Source organism: Triturus cristatus, chromosome 12 (genome assembly GCF_964204655.1).
Source record: "Triturus cristatus chromosome 12, aTriCri1.1, whole genome shotgun sequence".
In the NCBI taxonomy this organism is placed as follows: domain Eukaryota; kingdom Metazoa; phylum Chordata; class Amphibia; order Caudata; family Salamandridae; genus Triturus; species Triturus cristatus.
Genome location: NC_140595.1, coordinates 19,457,775 through 19,478,738, shown reverse-complemented (window position 1 = coordinate 19,478,738; position 20,964 = coordinate 19,457,775). Strand labels below are relative to the sequence as shown.

Sequence of the window (20,964 nt, the reverse complement as noted above, 5' to 3'; positions counted from 1 at the left end):
GATAAAAAAAACTGATCAGACCATAATACTGGTTGTATAGACGTTATCGTAATAGATTGTTGAAAAAATCTGGTCAAGAGTATGGCCTTTGTTGTGCGTCGGTTTCTGCAGAAACGGAGACAATCCTAATGGAACTGTGATGTCACGGAGTTTCATTGCATCGAGGTCCGCTGTATTATCCATGTGAACATTGAGATCCCCAAGAAGAATACAATGCTCAGATCTGAGACAAGGGACTGAGAGAGCTACTTGTAGTTCATCAAAGAACGGCCCTGCAAGTCCCGGGGCTCTATACAGGAGAATCCCGGTACAAGCCTGGAGGGGGGAGAGCTGAAGGGTGAAACCCAAGGCTTCACATCCCTGAATATTCTCTACCGGGAAGGTTGAGCAGGGAATGTTTTTATTTACCACAAAAGCTACACCTCCCCCTCTGCCTGATATTCTATCCCTCCTAAAGATGTTGTATTCCGGAGGGATGGCGTTGGCTAAGTAAGAAATAGGCATGATATATTGGAATTCTGTAATAAATTCCAGATATCAAGGGAGTGACAGGTCAAGGATCTAGTATTAAGAAGAAGACATTGATAAGGGGCCGAAATATTGTCCAGCGCAGTTCCGATAGACGTTGGAAGACGCCAACCGCAAGTTGGACAACCTTTTCTTAAGGCCCGGCTGCCAGGAAAGAAAGAATGACATTGGCCACTAGAGGGGCGTAAGGCAAGTAAGTCTGCCGAAATATAGCAAAACATATCTGTGAGATAACACAGAAGTACTACAAGCAAATACAAAAATAGGCACCCCACCGTCCAGCTCCAGCCACTGCCGAGACGCTGACGGGCGCAGACGGGCAGGACTCTGGCAAGACTCCGGCAAAGCGGAGGCCGACCCGCTGCGCGATCCCGCTGCGCTCGGAGGACTGGTTTAAATAGTCCCTCCAGGTGGGGAGCAAAACGACCCTCCGGTACACCCAAGATGGCGCTGGAAGAGCGTCAAAGCCCTTCTCAAGATGGCGCCCGCTAGGAAGTAAAAAGAAACCCTCCACAACCCCGAAACCGGGCCCGCACAAGCGGCGGTGTTCTTACCAATTACAGTGCAAGTAAGGGGTGAGCCCCAGGAGTACTGCCTATTAAAATCAGGGGAAAAATAAAATAAAACGAACAAAAGTACAAAACGGGCTTTTTAAAAACAGAACGCGCTCACCACGCTGCGCAAGAGCTGTTACTAGCTGCCAATACCTGGCCTATCGTTTCTATCAATTTAGTAAATGTATCAGAAAGAAACAAAAACAAAATAAAAAAAATAGGACTTCTTCATGAACTTGCATCTATGGGGAACTCTGGTGGTCTTCTGATGGCAGTATGGGATAATGGCGGACCCGTGTGCTCCACCAGGGGGCCAAACTTTATGCCAACTCCAGCCCATGTCAGTCACGGATTCAAATAGCACATTGCTAACTTTAAGGCGGCCCAGGATGATAGCCACACAATCAGGTGACCCTTGGCAGTCCCACGACCCAGAGGCCTCGTTGCAGCCCAACCTCAAGGGCACCAAAGCCAGACCCAAAGACCCCATGCCATCCTGAAAATGAAGGGGCCTCATGTAAGCCCAAGCCTCAAAGGCGCCATGGCAACCTCAATATGAAGGGGCCTCATGCAAGCCCAAAGGCGCCATGCTAACCTCAATATAAAGGGGCCTCATGCAAGTCCAAGACCCAAAGGCGCCATGCCAACCTCGATATGAAGGGGCCTCATGCAAGTCCAAGACCCAAAGGCGCCATGCCAACCTCAATATGAAGGGGCCTCATACAAGCCCAAGACGCAAAGGTGCCATGCCAAACTCAATATGAAGGGGCCTCATGCAAGCCCAAGACGCAAAGGTGCCATGCCAACCTCAATATGAAGGGGCCTCATGCAAGTCCAAGACCCAAAGGCGCCATGCCAACCTCAAAATAAAGGGGCCTCATGCAAGTCCAAGACCCAAAGGCGCCATGCCAACCTCAATATGAAGGGGCCTCATGCAAGCCCAAACCTCAAAGGCGCCATGCCAACCTCAAAATAAAGGGGCCTCATGCAAGCCCAAAGGTGCCTTGCCAACCTCAAAATGAAGGGGTCTCATGCAAGCCCATTACCAAAAGGCGCCATGCCAACCTCAAAATAAAGGGGCCTCATGCAAGTCCAAGACCCAAAGGCGCCATGCCAACCTCAATATGAAGGGGCCTCATGCAAGCCCAAACCTCAAAGGCGCCATGCCAACCTCAATATGAAGGGGCCTCATGCAAGCCCATTACCAAAAGGCACCATGCCAACCTCGATCTGAAGGGGCCTCATGCAAGCCCATGACCAAAAGGCGCCATGCCAACCTCAATATGAAGGGGCCTCATGCAAGCCCAAACCTCAAAGGCACCATGCCAACCTCAATATGAAGGGGCCTCATGCAAGCCCATTACCAAAAGGCACCATGCCAACCTCGATATGAAGGGGCCTCATGCAAGCCCATTACCAAAAGGCACCATGCCAACCTCGATATGAAGGGGCCTCATGCAAGCCCATGACCAAAAGGCGCCATGCCAACCTCAATATGAAGGGGCCTCATGCAAGCCCAAACCTCAAAGGCACCATGCCAACCTCAATATGAAGGGGCCTCATGCAAGCCCATTACCAAAAGGCACCATGCCAACCTCGATATGAAGGGGCCTCATGCAAGCCCATGACCAAAAGGCGCCATGCCAACCTCAAAATAAAGGGGCCTCATGCAAGCCCGTGATCAAAAGGCGCCATGCCAACCTCAATATGAAGGGGCCTCATGCAAGTCCAAGACCCAAAGGCGCCATGCCAACCTCAATATGAAGGGGCCTCATGCAAGCCCAAACTTCAAAAGGCGCCATGCCAACCTCAATATGAAAGTGCCTCATGCAAGCCCTAGACGCAAAGGCGCCATGCCAACCTCAATATGAAGGGGCCTCATGCAAGCCCAAGACGCAAAGGTGCCATGCCAACCTCAATATGAAGGGGCCTCATGCAAGCCCAAGACGCAAAGGTGCCATGCCAACCTCGATATGAAGGGGCCTCACGCAAGCCCATGACCAAAAGGCGCCATGCCAACCTCAAAATAAAGGGGCCTCATGCAAGCCCATGATCAAAAGGCGCCATGCCAACCTCAATATGAAGGGGCCTCATGCAAGTCCATGACCAAAAGGCGCCATGCCAACCTCAATATGAAGGTGCCTCATGCAAGCCCAAGACCCAAAGACGCCATGCCAACCTCAATATGAATGGGCCTCATGCAAGCCCAAGACGCAAATGAGCCATGCCAACCTCAAAATGAAGGGGCCTCATGCAAGCCCTAGACGCAAAGGCGCCATGCGAACCTCAATATGAAGGGGCCTCATGCAAGCCCAAGACGCAAAGGCGCCATACCAACCTCAATATGAAGGGGCCTCATGCAAGCCCATGACCAAAAGGCGCCATGCCAACCTCAATATGAAGGGGCCTCATGCAAGCCCAAGACGCAGAGGTGCCGTGACAGTACCTTTTTGTATCTTTATCACTATATGTGCAGCGGTTTGTGTCTCGTAGAGGCTCATAGCACCAGGATATCATGTTGGTGAATGGTGCGCTTTATAAATGTTTAAAAACATATAAAGTCTTTAGTGGAATGAGAGAGCAGAAGATTCATGGTGATAAAGATGTATTCTTTTTGACAGGTAACAACAGTGTGATTAGCCAACGTCTAGAGTGTGTCTTTTTAATGAAAACTTATAAAAACTTTTGCACAATGCACAGCCTAATTACATACCACTAAAATATATATACTTTAACTTTAGTTTGAAAACGAAATCGTTTTTCAGCAGCCTCTCTCAAACTGTGATACAATTTCAAAATAATGACTTGCAAATTCGCATCGCCTTTTGTCACCTCACAGCACTATAAATACATAAGTCGCTATTCTCAACTATTCCAACATGGATTAAATTCTCTGACTCTCTGTTTACACGCATCAATCACATAAGAAGGGGACAGAGAGCAATTAAAAGGTCCACCCTTGGGGGCGTGGCCAAGATGGCGGGGTGAGCGGACGCTTCCTCCCGTAGCTCCTCCGGCCCGGCCAAGCTTGAGCCCTTTTCTTCTGCTTTTCTCCCCCCGCTGAGGCTCGGCGTGGGAGTGGAGCGTGGCGGAGCACCAGGGGCGCACGTTGTCGCCGTTTTGGTTCGGATCGCCTCGGGGGAAGCCCCCCAAAAGTCCGATCGAGTTCACGGAGCGACGGAGTGCCTGAGGGGCGGAGCGCATTGGAGTGCTGTCCGGGCGCCTCGGCTGGGCCTGGTGCTGAAAGTTGCGATCTGGAGGGAAGCTGACTCGACGGAGGTTGAAGGAGCCTTGCTGGAGGAGACCCGACGGTGCGGAAGGACTAGGACGGGCGCCTGGGCACTCGGACTGGTGTCGGCTACACTTCGCACTGCGGGGGCCCCCTAACCCTTAGCCGAGGTACGACGGACTCTCTGGTGGAGTCGGACCACCTGGGCCCCGTGTGTGACAGACTGAAGCCGGCGGTGGAACCTATTTGACTATTGTGCGTTTTGGGAGCCCCGGTGGTGCTGCCGGGCCTGGTCGTTCTGCCCTGCTCCGCCCTGCCGCCATCTTGTCCCCGAGGGAGCAGTGGTGGTGGCCTTCGCCGGAGCCCTTATTGCTGGATGTATGTGACCCCCGCTGCTGTTGGGCTGACTTTCTGGGGGTTGTGCTGATGAGACCCCCCCCCACTGTGGCTCCCGTTGCTGCCTCGAATGGGCTCCCGCGGCTGACGGTGACCGGGCTGGGCCGCCATTTTGTCACCTGTGACGCAGCGACTCTGCCTGCGGGGGGACACCCACGTCGAACGCTTGCCAGCGGCTGGGCATCCCTGCGGCGGCTGGACCTGTGCCCGACCGCGGTGCTGGCGATGTCTGGAAAAGGCGGCCCGAAGAAGGGGGACCGCACCCTGCCGGACATGCTTGGCAGGGCCCAGCAACTGCGGGACAGAACACAGCCCTCGCCGGGGTCCTCCCGGGCCCCGGCGGATGTGACTGGGGGGGAGCCACCCGTCACGAGGACCTTTATGGAGGAACTGTTTAGCTCCCTCAGGGAGGACTTCCAGACACTGAAGCGGGAGGTGGCCACTGAGGTCCGGGAAGTGCGCAGGGAAGTGGAGGGCCTTGGCGAGCGAGTTGACACGGTGGAGACGGAGGCCCACCACCGAGCGGAGGAGATAGTCCATCTTCAACAGGATGTTCTCCGCCTCCGGGAGCAGTGTGTGGAGCTCCAGGCCCATTCTGAGGACCTGGAGAACAGATCTCGGAGGAACAACATTCGAGTGCGTGGTGTGCCGACTGCGGACGAGGGGTCCGATCTGGGGGGCTACCTGCGGGCCCTGTTCCGAGAGATCCTGGGGGAAGCTGCGGACTTCCCCATCAGCATTGATAGGGCGCATAGGGTCGGCCGGCAGCGCCAGTCATCGGCACCTCCACCGGACATTCTGGCCTTCCTGCCCGACTTCCCACTGAAGGAGCGCATCATGGCTGAGGCCCGCAGGAAACAGCCCCTGACTTTCCGGGATCGGCCGGTGGCGCTTTACCAGGACCTCTCCGCCATCACGCTGCAGAAACGCAGGTCCTTTAGGATTGCCACTGACTTTTTGCGTGAACACGAGACGCCGTACTCTTGGGGTCATCCCTTCCGCCTGATTTTTCGGTGGAACGGGGTGCTACACCAGCTACGCTCCTTGCAAGACATTTGTGGTGTCCTGGGGCTCACGGCGGCGGAGGAGGAAGGAGCTACACCGTCGCGGAGGTCTTCTGAGAGACGGAACCGGCGGAGGTCGACGAGGCGGCGCTCAGCGGCCAGCGCAGGGCGTCCTGACTCCCCTACCATTAGGGCGGACATGGCCGACGCTCTGAGGGCGGCGGCCGGGGATTCGACCGGCTCCTCCGGCGTGGCCTTGACGGCCTAACACTCACTCCGGGGGGAGATGCCTTTAGCTTCTTTACATGCTTGGTACGGGGCGGGGGGGTCGGGGGGGAGCGGATGGAGGTGAGTGGCTGGACGTCCACTTCGTTTCTTTCTACGGACTTGCCCATCTTGGGGCTTGACTGGGACAATGGGGTGTTTAAGTTTGCGGGTGGCTAGTTGCCAGGGTTGTGTTTTGGGTGGGGGGGGGGGTTGTTTTGGGGTTGGGGAGGTCCCGTCCGATGTCGTCCATGCCCACCTTATTCTGGCTTGTCCTGCGCGGCTGCCCTGCGCGCCCCACCCGCTGATCCCCTGCCTATTGCACGGCGCTCCCGATCCCCGAGAGGAATGTCGGGCCTAAAGGTAGTGACCCTTAACGTTCAGGGTCTGAATAACCCCGTGAAGCGCAGAGCGATCTTGTCTTTGCTGGAGGGGACGCAGGCGGACATTTGCCTTTTGCAGGAGACCCACTTATTGCCCCGGGATTGCCATAGGCTGCGCTCTGCTAAGTTCCCTACCCAGTTCTTTTCCTCGGCAGCGAACAAGACGGCGGGGGTAGCCATTCTTTTAGCGAGCTCCTTTAGGGGGGAGGTTTTGTATAAGTGTGCTGAACAGAAGGGGAGGCTTCTTGCGTATCGCATGCGCTTAGGAGGCATTGCGTTTACGGTCGGCTCCGTTTATAGCCCTAACGACCACCAAGAGCGCTTCCTGGATTCCGTGTTGGTGGATGTCACTGCTTCTCCCGACCGCCACGTTATTTTGGGGGGAGACCTTAATATTGTCTTCGATTCTGTGATGGACAGATCGGCGCAGCGCTTCCCGCAGACGGGGGAACTGTCCCAGGCTGTAAAGGCCCGGATTGCGGACATGGACTTGCACGACCTCTGGCGCTCCATGCACCCCACGGATAGGGACTACTCTTACTTTTCGCACGCACACCGAACCTACTCACGGCTGGACTACCTTCTTGTGAGTGGACCGCTGCGCGCCGCTGCCACGGCGGCGGACATCGGGGTCCTGACCCTGTCTGACCATTCCCCAGTCACCGGCGTTTTCCAGTGGCCGGCGGCCTCCTCCTCTCGGGGGGTGTGGCGCCTCCGGGATACCCTTTTACACAAAAAGTCGGTGGTGCAGCGCATTGGGGAGGTCATACAAGACTACCTCACTCACAATAGCAACACCGACACTTCACAGGCGACACAGTGGGCGGCATTGAAGGCAGTCCTCCGGGGGGAATTTATCTCTATCTCCGCAGCCGAAAACAGGGAGCGGCAACGGAAGAGGGACGAGCTGACAGCTCAGGTTCGGGAGCTTGAGCAGGTCCACCGCCGTACGGGGGCGCCAAGGGTGTGGAGGCAGTTGAAGGCAGCGAGGAAGCTCCTGTCGGCACTGGATCTTGACAGGGCGGAGTATGCAGCCTTGCGCTTGAAACATGCCTACTACACTGGGGGGGACAAATGTGGCAGGCTCCTAGCACACCGGCTCCGGGTCACGCAACAGCGTAGCGTTGTGAGAGAACTGGTGGACACGGACGGGGGGGTCGTCTCTGGGGACGCGGAGGTAGCGGAATCTTTCCGCGGCTTCTACGAAGCCCTGTATGCAGAAGAGCCCTCCTCGCCACGGGATGCCGAAGGCTATTTGGAGTCGGTGACCCTTCCGGTGCTGGATCCGGTTCAGGCGGACCACCTGGAGCGGGATATCCACGTTGAAGAAGTGATTTCCGCTATTGCGCGGCTGAAGCATGGTAAGGCCCCGGGCCCGGACGGGTACACGTCTCTGTTTTACAAGACTTTTTGCACGGCTGTGGCCCCTGTCCTTACTCGGCTATTTAACTCCTTTTCCGAACCGGGAGCCATCCCCCCGGATCTCCTGAGGGCGACGGTCGCGGTAATCCCGAAACCTGGGAAGGACCGGGCCCTCTGCGGTTCGTATCGACCCATCTCGCTTTTAAATGTCGACCTCAAGTTGTACACAGGGATTCTAGCGTCCAGGCTGGGTCCACACCTCCCCGGATTGGTGGAGGCGGACCAAGCTGGCTTCGTACCAGGCAGACAGACGGTTGACAACACCAAGAGGGTGACGCATGTTCTGGAGAAGGCCTCGCGGATCCCGGGGGAGCGGATGTTGCTGTCTGTGGATGCGGAGAAGGCCTTCGACAGAGTTCACTGGCCGTATCTCGAGCTGGTCCTCAAGAAATTGGGAATCGGTGATAAGTTCCGCACCATGGTATTCAACTGCTATAAGCATCCTTCAGCGTCGGTGCGGGTCAACGGGTGCAGCTCCGGTGGATTTGCTATCGAACGCGGCACGCGGCAGGGCTGCCCCCTCTCGCCGCTTTTGTTTGCCCTCTACATGGAGCCGTTTGCTCAGAGGATTCGCAATAATCCGGATGCTACTGGGGTCCGGATGGGCCAGTATGTCCACACTGTCAGTCTCTACGCGGACGATGTCCTGTTGACCTTGGACGACCCTAGGAGGTCGCTGCCTGCTTGCCTCCGGGAACTGGACGCCTTTGCATGTGTGGCCGGTTTCAAAATGAATATGAGCAAGTCGATGGCGTTAGACCTGTCCCTGGCTGCGGATACCAGGAGGGACCTTCAGCGGCTCTTCCCCATGCAGTGGTCCTCGTCCACGGTGCCATACCTGGGGATTCTGCTGGCGCCCACATTGCCGGAGATGGTTACGGCTAATTATGCCTCCCTTAGCAGGAAGATCAAGGAGGAGCTTGGTCGCTGGAGCAAGGGCCTGCTGTCCTGGCTGGGGCGAATCGCGGCGGTTAAGATGACGGTGTTGCCTCAGATACTGTATCTTTTTCGGGCCCTACCTCTCCAGCCCCCGGTGGGCTGGATGCATCAAATGCAGGCTGACATCTCCCGCTTTGTCTGGCAGGGCCGCAAGCCCCGAATGAAGAGGGTCCTCTCCACGCTTGCTCCGGAGGCGGGGGGTCTCGGTATTCCGGACCTCCGTAAGTACTTTCAGGCGGTGCAGCTGCGATATCTGGTGGAATGGAGCAGGTGGGAGTCCGACAAACACTGGCTCTTTCAAGACCAGGCAGTGGCGGGCCGCACTTTACAGGAGGTTCCATTCTTGCGCCGCGCGCATCGCCCCCCTAATCTTTACGCTTCCTTTGTCACGCGGGTCCCCCTGCGGGTGTGGGACGCAGTCTGTGAGGCTCGGGGCCTCACCACCTTTCCTTCGCCGCTCACGCCCATAGTGGGCAACCCGGACTTCTCCCCAGGGATGGAGCCGGGGGTTTTCTCCCACTGGGTGCAGGCAGGCTGCAGGGCACTTTTCCAGATCTATGGCCCGGAGGGAGTGGTTCCTTTTCAGCAACTCCGCCAGGAGTTCGGCCTGACGGAGCTGGACAGACTGCGCTACATGCAGGTTCGGCATTGGGCCCTCCAGCCCCAGGTGCGTGCCACCGCCGCCCGTCAAATTACACCGTATGAGAGGTGGCTGGCTACTCGGACCTCCGACGCCAAGCTAATTACCGATCTGTACAAGTACCTACAACCCCCGCCGTTTCACTATTACAACCCGGGGAGGGAGCGCTGGCACAGGGAATTGGGTAGGACACTCAGCCACAAGGAATGGGACAAAATTGCGTATCGGGCGCGGCACTCTGCATACCGCACGGGCCTTACGGAGACCTTTACTAAGGTGTCCACATATTGGTACTACACCCCGGAGAGACTGTACGAAATGCATAAACACACTGACAAGGGGTGTTGGCGGGGCTGCGGGCAGGAAGGTACCCTCTCACACATTCTTAGAATTGCCCAGTGCTGACCGCCTACTGGAAGGAAGTTTTGGACGAGGTGGATAAGCACTTTGGGATAGAGCTGCCGCGCCTCCCGGCGTATGTCCTGCTGGGCCTCCCCAATGACCTAATGTACCCACTGAAGTCCCGCAGGGGTAGGCAGATCGCGATTGCGCTGGGGTCTGCGGTTCAGAACATTCTTATCCACTGGCGCACCGCCACCGTCCCCTCCATCACGGGTTGGTTGCATAGGCTTTGGCATGTGCTGGGGATGGAGAAGCTGTCGCTTACGGTTGCGGGGGAGATAGACCAATTTGAAGAGCTGTGGCAACCCTTTCTAGCGCTGCTATCCACTGAATTCCGGGAGCTCACCTGCCCGAGGTATCTTAGGCTTCTCAGGTTGACGCCGCCGGTGACCCCAGCGGACTAGTTCATATGTGAGACGGGGGCCCTCCGGGGGGTGGGGGGGGGGTGCGGGGCTTCTTGGTGAGGATTAAATCTGGTGCGGGACCATAGGACGGGGGGGGTGGGGTGTTGTTTTTTCGTTACTGGGGGGATGGGGGATGGGGAGGGGGGGATTGTGCTTTGTTGCGTTGCTGCGGGCTTTCATTGCTTAGATTTGGGGTGTCGGATATGCATGCGGGGATTCCACAGATTGCATTTTTAGCCTTGCATTTACTGTGTTTTTCCCCTGGCCCATTGAGCTATCCATTGCCAACCCTCTGGAGTTGCACCCCTTTTTCTTTGATTGTATTCTATGTATCCTAACCTCCTATCCCCCTCCCCCATGGTTTGTTTTGTTTCAATAAAAACGTTTTAAATATAAAAGGTCCACCCTTACTCCCAAGAAGTAGTACGAATACACAAGAAGGGTAACTGTTTCTAAGAAAGATGTGGCTGGTTGGAAAAAACGAGTGAGGGAGCCTTCTTTATTGGAAGGTAGTGCCCTCACACACCCAAATTGGGGTCATGTTTCATCATCGGGCTTAGCTCCTCATGGGGCCGGTGCTACAATGTCCCACAGGCCCTGAAAAAGGGCTCTTTGGTGGACATCTGACTCACAGGTACGCTTGCCTCATTTTCCAATTTCTCTTCTCGTACCTACATTCCAGAATTTCCACCGCAGTCTTTATGCGATCCTTTGCTTCTGACTCGAGGCACGCCAGCTCCTTGACTTAGGGTAAGAATGTATCCCTACCCTTATCTAGGGTCTCTATATGTTGGCCATCACTGTTTTTGATGTTTTTGTATTTTATATCTTTATGCATACATCGTACTTTGCCCTATGTATCCCCCTGTAAAGCGCTTTGATACACGCAAGGGTCATGTTCAAGCAATATAAAACCTTCAAACTAAATAAAAATAAATAAAATGCGTGTCATGTGTGTCTGTACCTTGTTTTTTATATACTGTAAAAGCGATAACCTAAGTGTCACCCACCTGAAATGTGGTATTTGTGGCACTGTGATATACACGTAAATTTTCATTGCGCTCCAAGCTTGCCATTTTCTGTATAAATACACCCATGCCATTATGTACTTCCTATGGACCTCAAGGAAACTGCCATCATGTTTTCCTTTATCTTTTAGGTTGGATTGGGAGACCTGAATGCGTTTATTCGTTGTAGGTTTTTTTTGACTTGTGTCACTATTAGTCTTTTTACGTCTCGCCTGACCCAGCGCATGCGCTGGTCTGGCGAGACTTTTTGAGAGGGCTCCAAAAAGTGATACTAGGCCAGCCTAGAGCTACAGTGTGTGAGAAGTTGGCCTGATATATGATGTCACTAATTCTAGTGTACACCCTGTATCAGTCCAAACAACCCTTATGGTGATTGGTTGTAAAGTCAACCTTATAGACCAGCTATCCTAGTGGTAGCATGGACAAGAGCAGTCTTAGGCTAAACTCTGAATGGCATGTGAAGCCAGCTGTGATACCATTTGTAACCCCTTGAATACCAAATGAAAGGACACCATAACAGATATACATATAAAATAAAGTGTATTTATTCTAGTCAGACCCTCAGCACTCTTTATGAGATTCGAGGTAAGTACAACACAGTCTTATTCAAGCATACATTAAGTCACACAGGTAAGTAATACAGTTAGGCCCTAGGGGCCACGCAAACCATATACTAAGTAAGTGGTATAAGGACCACTGTCATGGAAATAGGATAGGCCTAGGGAATCGCTGGGGCTACACTATACTACCCAAGGTTAGGAAGTGGGAGGCCCACGGGATTCAGGTGCAGAGTGGAAACACTCACGCGTAATGCGTATAATCGATAGAAATAGTACAGTTCAGAATTAATAAGATTTAGGACACTTCTGGAGTAGCTAGGAAGTTGAGACTTGAGAACTAGACACTAGGATAGTCAATACCCTGATGAGCACCGGAGTACCCAAGTTACCTAGCCCACGGGCTGCGGGTGCATAGGTGTGAACTTGCGTCGGGTTTCGTCGTCGACTCCTATGGATGTCTGAAGGAAAGATGCTGACAGGCAGTCAGTGAAGAGTGTCCGGTGGATCCCAAGGCCGGGATCAAGAAGGAAGGATACCTGCAAGCAGAAGGGACAGAGTCTGGGTCACTAGCCAGTGACCACGTGGAACCAGGAAGGAACCAGGCGATGTTGGGAGATTGCAGGTGAAGAGGTGAAGATTGTCGCAGCAGCCACGGGTACCAGGAGACGTCGAGGACGACCAGGACCAGGAGGCGAGCTGTCCCACGAAGGCTCATGCTGTCGGCGGCGGTGGCGAAGACGAACTAGGACTCACCAAGCCTTGGCAAGCGGAACCCACGAAGAATGGAGGACTTGCTTCTGATGCAGACCAGGAAGGTCTGGGGTGCTTCTCATTTACAGAGGAGCAGGAGCCAGTCTGGAGGAGCCAAACCAGCAGTGGAAAATTTAAAGTGGTTCGTCGCAAAGGTTACTAGCCAACGGGCCAGCAACCGGACAGACGCGGCAAGCAGGAAAATGCAGAAGGGCCCCACGCAGGACTCGTGGAGTGTGGGGGGCTGATCTGGGGGGCTGATCTTCGGTGCAGATGGTGCTTGGGGTTGGGGGTTATCAATCCCCGGTGCACAACCCCGAGGGTGCCTCAGAAGCTGCGCTGGAAGATACTCGCCACTTTTCCCAGGTAGCCGGTCCTACGTCTCTCGTCGCCTCCACGGATCTCAGCTCGGCTGTGGATGTGGATCAGGGTCGGAGAAGTCTGGAAGTCAAAGCTCTGGTCAGGCTCTGCAGTTGGTCCTTCATAGAACTTCAGCAAAGGGTAAGTCTCTTGATGGTGCCTGTTCGCACAGGGTGGCCATTCCTTGGCCACAAGGGAGATTCTTCAGTCTTCTTCTTTCGTCGAATGTCCAGAGTTTCTGTTCAAGTTGCAGGTTCAGGATAATCTAATCTCCTGGGGCCCAGCTACCACACTTATACTAATCTGGGGGGCTGGGTTGCCTGCTAGGTCACGCCTTATGGGTGTGACCTGGGAGAGGGGTGGTTACACCCCCTTCCCTTTGTCCAGTTTCGTGCCAGGACTGGGGCTGGAGTGCCCCAGCACCGGTTTGAACTGGACTATGCATGGGACACCTTGTGTGCCCCAGGCATGTCTCATTCCTTTCAGCCCTCCCTGCCCCAATACACTAAAGTCTGTCTTGGGAGGTGCTAGCACCTCCCCAAGCAGGAATCCCATTGTCCAAGCCTCCCTTGCCGGGATCACTCCCAGCAGCAGGAGGTCAGACTTGTGTCTGTCATACAGAAAAAGGGAACCCCCTAGTAAGTTAATTTGAGGTCAGGGAACAGGGGGAAACAAGAAAATATCAACTATACTAAGCAGTATCCCTCTAGACCTATCTTGCTTTACTTAATGTGGGTACAAATGGAAATAGATATCACAACTATGTGTACATTTATATAACTTATTTTTATTTATAGTTATTTTTACATTGTTTCTTCATGGTTAATTACTTCTTCACATTATTTTCTCATATAGTACAATTCATTGCTTTTTTGGTAAATGGTTTTGTCTTTTTATAAAATACAGAGTGTAAACAAACGTTTTTTTGATAATCAAACCATGTGTGTTTCATCAATAATTCACAACAAAAAGGATAAGAGTAACCCCACACCAATCACACCTCTAAAATATCTACATACATATCACATTCATACAACACCTTACAAACAGCACCCCAAAAGAGAAAGACAACAATTATGAAGCTCGTCCAAGACAGGGCAAGCCGCTGAATCCTCTGATAGATTACTAAGCGTTGGGGTGTCTCAAACTCTCTGGTCGACGCACGTTTCGGTGGCCTAACACTCTTCAGATGCCACCTTCTTCAGGACCTGTTGCTACGTGTGTTAATCACGGGCAAGGGTGGGGGCCTGAATTATCTGATATCAGGCGAGCTCACTGGTAGTAGTATTGGGACGTATGATTGTCTGGATTTCAAGGAAGATTGATTTGACTCTGGCTTGCCCTGTCTTGGACGAGCTTCATAATTGCTGTCTTTCTCTTTTGGGGTGCTGTTTGTAAGGTGTTGTATGAATGTGATATGTATGTAGATATTTTAGAGGTGTGATTGGTGTGGGGTTACTCTTATCCTTTTTGTTGTGAATTATTGATGAAACACACATGGTTTGATTATCAAAAAAACGTTTGTTTACACTCTGTATTTTATAAAAAGACAAAACCATTTACCAAAAAAGCAATGAATTGTACTATATGAGAAAATAATGTGAAGAAGTAATTAACCATGAAGAAACAATGTAAAAATAACTATAAATAAAAATAAGTTATATAAATGTACACATAGTTGTGATATCTATTTCCATTTGTACCCACATTAAGTAAAGCAAGATAGGTCTAGAGGGATACTGCTTAGTATAGCAGACTTGTGTCTGTGGCAGCAGCATCCATTTTGTGATGCTGAGGCTTTGGTTAGAGTTAAACAGCAAAGTAGGATTTTAACATGTCTCTCCCTCTAGAAGGGAGGAATAATATCCTCATCACCAGAAATGATATGGGGGTATTATTCCAAAGTGTTAGACACCTTACACGACATGTCTTGATAAAGCCAAACCATAGTTACCATAACCGTTTAAGATTATAAGGTACTTTAAGAGTATATGGTAGGTTATATCATAGAACAGCTATAAGGACATGGTTCCGAAAGCTGCAGACAGGCTCAGCTCATGCTAGAGCACCATCTCACATGTTACCAAGCACTCTGCCTCCAGGATTGTTAAGGCCTGCCATAGGAGTGGCTGATAGGTACACATGTGTCTATATATAAGGTAGGTATAGGAATACAACGCCTAAGCAAGGGGTGATTACACGACCTTGCCACAGCTGAGTGATCAGCCAGTTGTGTCTGATTGGAAGGCCAGACCAGGGGTGGCATAATACATGCTGCAGTCCCTGGGAGCCCTAGGGTACACCTATGCCCTGGGTACCTAGGGTACACTGTACAGGGTCCAATAAGGTGATCCTTACCAATTGGGTATGTACCTAGGGTACATGGAGTCCATTTTAAAGAGAGAGCAGACAGCCTGAGACCCTGAATGGCAGGATCTCAGGCCAACTAAGTCGAAAAACCAGCTAGACACTAGGCAAAAAGTTGGGGGTAACATAGTCAGATATCCACCTTCCTACACAGTGCATGTGCGCGCGCGCTTGACCGCGATTACTTTCACTTTCACGGCCGCTTTGATGTTTGATCGCGATCACTTTCGCGGCCGCACGGCCGCTTGGCATAGCCAATAGGTCTCGCTTTTGGGACCTTATAAGTATTTAGTTATGCAACTGTTGCAAGGCTAAAAACTTATATGGTCCCAAAGGCGAGACCTATTGACTATGCCAATGCTTGTTTGAATATATTGGTATGCCTAGATCTGTGCATCCAGCCCCGACTAAGGGTAGGCATACCTGGTTTTTGTCCTCAAGAAATGCCATGGATCCCTCCTGGACCTCTAAGGGGTGAAACATGTTGACCTTCTAGAACACATATTGAGAGATTGTCGGTCTTCATAACCATAGTTCACATTCGACACAATTTTTAACCCCTCCAATTGGACCCCTATTTAAAAATATCTTTTGGTACCCCTTAGGTAGTTTGAATTAACTTCATTTCACCATCACACTCTCCCCACGCTATATACAAAGGAGCCAGTGGGCAATGCAGCACCGGCCCCACAAAGAGCTAAGCCCGGTGATGAAGCATGACACCCATACGGGTGTGTTAGGGCCCTACCTCCCTATAAGGAAGACACCCTCATTCCCCGCTTTTATACAACCAGCCACATCTTTCTTAGGAACAGTTACCCTCCTTGTGCATTTGTCTCTGTTAACACACACAGAAATCTTCAGTGATGACCACATCAACCACCTGAGGTTGCTTAATGTAAAGCACTGCATTCCCCAGCGCTGAACTCGCATTTATTTTTCCTTTAAGGTGTGTGCGTTGTTTTACCTGCTGTTGTCTGAAGGTGAAAATAAAAACGGCTTTAATGCCGCCACTAAATTCACTGACCCCGCCCAGATGGTACACAGGATTACAGGCCCCACACATGTATGTATTTTTTTTTAACACACTTCAAGGCAGCCTGGAATCTGGTTATGTGCGAAATGTACATACTTGGCATTTGTGAAATTACACGTAATTACACGAAGTGCAAAACTGCCATTTGGCAATATATTTTTGCACAAAATGCTTCTTTCAGTCCATTTTGGCCACAAGGATACGTTTGATGCTAAAAAACAACCACTGCAAACCACAGCCACTTGCGTTTGGGTTGTTTCCGTTATTCCAGTGCACTCATGCTAAATGTGTACAGTGAAAGGTACATAATTACGTGACATGTCCTAATGGAGTAATTTCAGGATGTTTTTGCCTAAAACGAAAGTATGCCAGTGTAGTGGAAATTTTGCACTGGCGTAAATACCAAACTTGTCCAAAGGCAGTCTGGCTAACACACTGGTGTCTGCCACGCCAACTATCCTTTGTCCTTACTTGGTTTGTGTGCAACAGTCCTGCACACACATCAGAGAAAAGGGTTTCAACTTCCGAGCACCCCAGCATCAGGAGCCAAAGGGGTGAGACAGCTTCTTGATTCATTTAATTACCTCAGCACCATGGCTTGTAGGTCACGTGACTGTGCTCCCGCCCATGGAATGCTGCTGCAGACAGCGAGTGCATGTAGCATCACCATTTACAAACAAATTAACTGCATTCCCAGTGAGAGAGTCAACAGATCCATGAAACAAGGCCAAGAAGAACAAGCATTGGTAAAGACAATAGGTCTCAACTATGAGACCTAATGGACTTGGCAATAATTTTTAGGCATGCTGTACAGCAACATGGTACATGGACAATGGTGGTTGAGCAAGCAGGGATAGGGAAGCTAATGGACAATATACAGGGATGGGGACGCAAACGCACAATGAACGGAGATGGGGAAGAAAAACAGACAATGAACGGGGATGGGGCAGCATACAGACAATGAACGGGGATGGGGAAGCATACAGACAATGAACGGGGATGGGGAAGCATACAGACAATGAACGGGGATGGGGCAGCATACAGACAATGAACGGGGATGGGGCAGCATACAGACAATGAACGGGGATGGGGCAGCATACAGACAATGAACGGGGATGGGGCAGCATACAGACAATGAACGGGGATGGGGCAGCATACAGACAATGAACGGGGATGGGGCAGCATACAGACAATGTGCGGGTCTGGGGAAGCAAGCGGACAATGAAGGGGCATGGGGCAGCATACAGACAATGAACGGGCATGGGGCAGCATACAGACAATGAACGGGGATGGGGCAGCATACAGACAATGAACGGGGATGGGGCAGCATACAGACAATGAACGGGGATGGGGCAGCATACAGACAATGAACGGGGATGGGGCAGCATGCAGACAATGAACGGGGATGGGGCAGCATACAGACAATGAACGGGGATGGGGCAGCATACAGACAATGAACGGGGATGGGGCAGCAAGCGGACAATGAACGGGGATGGGGCAGCATACAGACAATGAACGGGGATGGGGCAGCATACAGACAATGAACGGGGATGGGGCAGCATACAGACAATGGATGGGGCAGCATACAGACAATGGATGGGGCAGCATACAGACAATGGATGGGGCAGCAAACAGACAATGTGCGGGTCTGGGGAAGCAAGCGGACAATGAACGGGGATGGGAGAAGCATACAGACAATGAACGGGGATGGGGCAGCATACAGACAATGAACGGGGATGGGGCAGCATACAGACAATGTGCGGGTCTGGGGAAGCAAGCGGACAATGGAGGTTGGAAGGGGAACCACACAGACAAAGTGTGTGGGGGGGGGGGGGTGGGTGAAGACCGGTAATGGAAGTTGGCAGAACTACCACTGATCAACATTCTCCTGATGAAGCGCATACAGCGTGTAATGCTTTGGGGTAAATGCATTTTTATGGATTTATTGCAGAGATGATAATAAAGGTGAGAGTACAGTAAATGAGGATCAAATGAATAAGGCACAAAAGAGTAAAAGAAAATACAAATATCGAAATACATTTGGATTGATGGGAAATATTATTTTAGCAGTACTTGTGAATTCATAAACTGACTGACGAGAAGACTTTGCACTATCTGTAGTGTGTCCGACCGTAGAGAGTGCAACAACTTTTATGCAGTAGTACATGGTTTGTCGGTTGCCATGAGCCAAGGTAGCCAACCTGTACGCCCAGATGATTAACCAACGCCCTAGAGAAAGAGTGACGAGAAGCTAAAAAGCTCATAAAAAGAGTTAGCTCAGTCTACAAGTCGGTTTGTGGTTACCTTTGGAGAACGGGTCATGTTGCGGAGGAGATCCGTGACCAAGGAAGTAAACACCACTAGGAAAGGTAAACACTTTTATACACCGATGAGGACAGTCGTGAACTCCTGCCAACCTCCATGCATGCGTGAAAATGCGCATATTGACACCGGCGCCAGCAATATTAATCTCAACAAATTAGAGCTCTACACCGCTTTTGGGAATCCCATGTCCGGCTGCTGCAGCAAACCCAGCACCACGTCAGCGGACTGACTGTATCCGAAATGTAATCATTGTGAGAGCGAAGCCTAAAATAGAATTGGTGGGAACATCAAGAGATGAGAAATATGGCCTATGAAAAGTGCACATTTCCCCGAAAAGTGTGTGTTTAGGCACCTCCATCCTAGGCAGGCATATGTTTGTCAGAGTTAAAAAATATCCCTACCCCAAAATCTCCATACTGAGCACACATTTGTTTCAGATGTCGTACAACTTACAAAAGCAAGAAAAAAAAAAATAATAGGCCTCTGCGTCAAATCTCATGCATGCGCATGCAGCATTGTGCTGGGGCCATGGTGACGCAATGACGCATGCAGGTACAGACATTGCACTATTTTGTTGCTGATGCTTTTCAGCATTCAAAATAATCATTTTTAGGTGTGGCGTCAGCCAAGATTTTGATTTGACTAAGATTATATAGTATTCTTAAGAATAGGTGCTTTCAGACAGCCCTCTTCATCCATTGGTTTGTCTATGCGTTATTGACATTTTGCTTCCACCCACTGCAGTCTTCAGCATGGCGCAGTGGGCAAGCCCACTTCTGCTATTAGCTAACTTCACTGCCAGTGACGCACTCGTCCCTTTCACCAGGCGCACAGCTGCACATCAACCAGTTCTATTCAGTACCAGGGACTGCTATGGTGAAGTGTGCTTTGTGAGGCTAACATAATATGTTTGGGAATGTTTATTATTTTGTATACTGATGAGGGCCAGGCTGCTCCTGAAAAATGGACTATTACAAAAACCATGCCAAAACAAAGCAAGCATTAATAAAGTCAACGGCTGGCAGCTAACTCCAAACTTATTGGATTTGTCAATGCTCGTTTTTGAAAGCACTTGAACGGACCTGTTTTTGTACCAATATGGAATATCTGATTTTAATCAACTTTAACAGAAACATGTTTAACCCTAAAGAAGAGATGGTATAGTTTATGTTCTCTCTTTTGCCTCTCTGGAGTCACCTCACCTTTAGATATGTCCTTGCAGGGTGCACGTCTTCTCGCCCCTCAAGAGTGTCTGTGCTGGGCTTTGGGTATTTAAAGGCATCAGCTGGTCCTGGTCTTCTCCTCTGTGGAAGACAAGTTGTAGGACGTCAAAGCTGAAAGCAGCTTGTCCAGCTCCATGAACATAACCGCTCATCGAATCAACCTGTCCTTGCCTATTCCATGAAACAACCTCAGCCAGTGAATCGAACAGGCATCTCCTGGTGTCACAACACAGCCTCACAAAAGTGTGTGTGGGGTAGCAAATTAAAAGAGGTATTGACTTTCAGTAAAGGAGAAAGATCCCTTCAGGACGATTACCCTCACTCACCAAAGGTGACATGCTTTTTCATTTGGGAATCTCCTCTCAGTGGAAAAACCTAGTTCCACTGAGGGCTACAACCCGCTCACTGTGAGGGAGGACCTCAAGGAGGTTTTCAAATGGAAGCTGCTAACCTCTTAGGGATCCTAAAGTCCTGTGGCAAGTAAGATAAAATGCAAAACACGCAGCGCAAATTATAATGAATGTGATTTTTTGGTCTTTACACACCCTTCCTTCCAACCTCCTATGTACCCAATGCAACCATACAACAATGTGTTTCCAAACCAGTCTTTTTTAGGATAAGGCCCCCAGCGTTCCAGAGGACGCAACAGGAGAAGTCAACAAATGAGCGTACACTGGAGTCCTCCACCGTCATCCAGAACACGCAGCAACACGAGACCCCCACAACCAGGCAGCAGCAAATCAACCAGTGTAGATCACACAGAAACTTTGGATACAGCAAAGACAGGTATTTTGAACATCTTTGATCCTATATCTTTACACAAGCTTTCTACTAGGCCCACTGAGTTACTACCAAACAGCTTAGTTGTCAACTTGAGCAAGCACTCGTTGACATCTATAGAAGTGGCAGTCTTAGAGAAGGGTTTAGGATATGTACCTACCTATAAAGGGGACGCATTTCAAATCAGTTAGCCTCTTTCTTTCGAAAAATACGTCATCGTTCCTTTTTTCAAAACAAGGCCCTGACTGATGCTAATGAGGATATCACCAATACGGGACTTTGACCCCGCTCCACATTCAATCCTCAGGAACATATGGTTCCTGTTGAAATCATTACTTTTGAAAAAGCAGTGCTGAAGGATGTTTCTAGT

General features: G+C 51.1%; 1 protein-coding gene across 2 annotated transcripts in view; it reads right to left on the bottom strand.

The window, feature by feature from the left end:
• The window catches only part of B3GNT3 (UDP-GlcNAc:betaGal beta-1,3-N-acetylglucosaminyltransferase 3), a 140,555-nt gene that overhangs the window by 70,209 nt on the left and 49,382 nt on the right, over positions 1–20,964 (bottom strand). Inside the window, exon 2 of one of the 2 annotated variants that reach the window (XM_085638802.1) lies at positions 19,794–19,895. The exons of the other annotated variant lie outside the window; for it this stretch is intronic. The gene's annotated coding sequence lies outside the window, so the exon portion shown is untranslated. The remainder of the gene's footprint in view (positions 1–19,793; positions 19,896–20,964) is intronic. 2 annotated transcript variants of the gene reach the window in all.